This window comes from Vigna unguiculata, chromosome 8 (genome assembly GCF_037176805.1).
Source record: "Vigna unguiculata cultivar grain cowpea cultivar isolate G323 ecotype 2 chromosome 8, ASM3717680v1, whole genome shotgun sequence".
In the NCBI taxonomy this organism is placed as follows: Eukaryota; Viridiplantae; Streptophyta; class Magnoliopsida; order Fabales; family Fabaceae; genus Vigna; species Vigna unguiculata.
The window spans coordinates 20,124,146-20,126,734 of NC_140799.1; the positions used below are offsets into that span (position 1 = coordinate 20,124,146).

The following is a 2,589-nucleotide window of genomic DNA, read 5'->3' on the forward strand; positions in this document are numbered from 1 at the left end:
AGAGATCTTCATCTTCTCTTACTTGTTGAAGATTTCATTCATCTCGAAAATTTGAAAAAAAGAGGGAATGATGTTAGTCTTTAGAGTAAAAATCAAACCTTTTGAAAATGATCTTCATCCTAAAAATCTCTTTGATCTTCTTCTTCTTGAAGGTTTCATTCATCTTGAAAACAAAAACAGAGCTACTCTGAGATAAAAATATTAACCATTGCAAACCATATAAGAGAAAAGAATAACCCATATAAACAAAAAAACACGAAAATGATAAAAATCAAACCTTTGAAAAAACTGGGGAATGATCTTCGTCCTTCTACCTATAAAAACCAAACCTTTTATCTCGAGGCACACCTACATCTCTAAATTTTTTCATCTTTAAAACAAAAACAAAATTAAAACAGAGAATCATAAACACAACACAAAAATCAAACTTTTTAAAAATCAAATGTAGTTTGCATCACCACAAAACAATAACCTATTGTGTTCTTCAAACAGAAGCTTCTACCTTTATCGTCTTTCCTCAAACAGTTCATCCATATGGCAAAAAACATTCATCTATTAGAGAAAAAAAAAACAGAAAAAAAATATTTAGATCTGGGAGAAGAAAAGATCTCAAGAAGAAAAAAAGCTTATACCTTTATTGTGTTCTTGAAACCATTCATCCTTATGCTAGAAAACATTCATTCATCAAAGAGAAAAACAACATAAAAAGTATTTAGATCTAGGAGAAGAAGAAAAGATCTGTGAGAAGAACAAAAGCTTCTATCTTTATTGTGTACTTGAAAAAGTTCATCCATCTGCCATAAAACATTCATCAGAGAAAAAAAACATAAAAAGGTATTCAGATCTAGGAGAAAAAGAAAAGATATTTGAGAAGAAGAAAAACTTATTTATTGTGTTATTGAAATAATTCATCCATCTACCAGAAAGCATTCATTTATTAGAGAAAAAACAAACATAAAAAGTATTTAGATGTTGGAGAAGAAGAAAAGATCCACGAGAAGAAGAAAAACTTATACCTTTATTGTGTTATTGAAATAATTCATCCATCTGCCAGAAAGCATTCATTTATTAGAGAAAAAAAAACATAAAAAGTATTTAGATGTTGGAGAAGAAGAAAAGATCCACAGGAAGAAGAAAAACTTATACCTTATTGTGTTATTGAAATAATTCATCCATCTTCCAGAAAACATCCATTCATTACAGAAACAAAAAACATAAAAAAGTATTCAGCTGTCGGAGAAGAAGAAAAGATCCACAAGAAGAAAAAAAGCTTATACCTTTATTGTGTTATTGAAATAATTCACCTATTTGCCAGAAAACATTCATTCATTAGAGAAAAAAAAACATAAAAAAGGATTCAAATGTTGGAGAAGAAGAAAAGATCCACGAGAAGAAGAAAAATCTTCTACCTTTATTTTGTTCTTTAAATAGTTCATCCATATGCTAGAAAACATTCATTCATCAGAGAAAAAAAAAACATAAAAAAGTATTTAGATTTAGGAAAAGAAGAAAATATCCACGAGAAGAACAAAAACTTATACCTTTATTATGTTCTTGAAACAATTCATTCATCTGCTAGAAAACATTTATTCATTAGAGAAAAAAAACATAAAAAATATTCAAATATGTGAGAAGAAGAAAAGCTTGTACCTTGTATAAGTAGAAAAGAACCGATAGAAGCAGAAAACCTTGTACATTTGTTGTCTTCTTCATTCTCAAATCTACCATGTTGTGTTGTTTTGTGGTTGACGCGGGTGTTATGGTTATTGGAGAGTGAGAGGAAGAGAGAATGGTGAGAGGTTGACGGAGGGTGAGTGTTAGAGAGAGAAGAGTGAGAGGTTGACAAAACGAATTTATGAGTGAAAGATGAGAGACAAATTTAGGTCAACACGTTTTATTTTTCATTATTGAATTTTTTTGTGCAAAATTTTAAATGAATGACATGTTAGTGTTATTTCTGATCGTGGTAAAAAAATTTGAATGATTATAGTGTAGATATATTATTATATTAAGAACTTATTGATTGTTAGTTCTCTATTTGTATATAGTATTGGATTAGATATGATGTATAACTATATTGATTTTGTGTTTTCATATTAGAAAAAGTAATCTTCCACTTTGTTACTAAAGAGAAATAGAAAAAAAAAAGTAAAAAGTGTATTAAAAGATTAAGTGTTAGCATACTTAATGTCCGTCTTTAACAAGAGTAACTGTGGTGGAGAGCATCTCAAGAGGGATTGTCTAAAACCCTCAGGCAGCTCGGGTGGTGGGGGTAGCACTGGCAAGTGCTATGTTTGTGATCAGACGGGGCATTTTGCACGTCACTGCCCTAACAAGAAACCAGTTGAAAGTGCGCCAACGAAGAAGCCAATTGGGGAGCGACCTAGAGCACCGGGTCGTGTGTTCCCCTTGATGACTACCAAGGCAGCCTAGTCAGGTAACTTAGTACAAACTACTTATTTGTTGTTTGATCACGAGGTTGTTGTGTTGTATGACTCAGGAGCTACCCATTCATTCGTATCCAATGAATGTGTAAGGAGGCTCAGTCTAGTGATGCGAGAGTTGGCGTGCGAGTTAATAGTTGTGACA

At 31.5% G+C, this 2,589-nt stretch overlaps 1 long non-coding RNA gene across 1 annotated transcript; it reads right to left on the reverse strand.

The window, feature by feature from the left end:
* Positions 1-1,015: 1,015 nt before the first annotated feature.
* On the reverse strand, positions 1,016-1,808 carry LOC146884212 (uncharacterized). Its single transcript, XR_014984085.1, has 6 exons — positions 1,651-1,808; positions 1,542-1,572; positions 1,410-1,443; positions 1,278-1,304; positions 1,147-1,176; positions 1,016-1,047 (listed from the first exon to the last, which is right to left on the reverse strand). It is a non-coding gene; the product is annotated as an uncharacterized LOC146884212 (long non-coding RNA).
* Between the last annotated feature and the right edge of the window lie 781 nt (positions 1,809-2,589).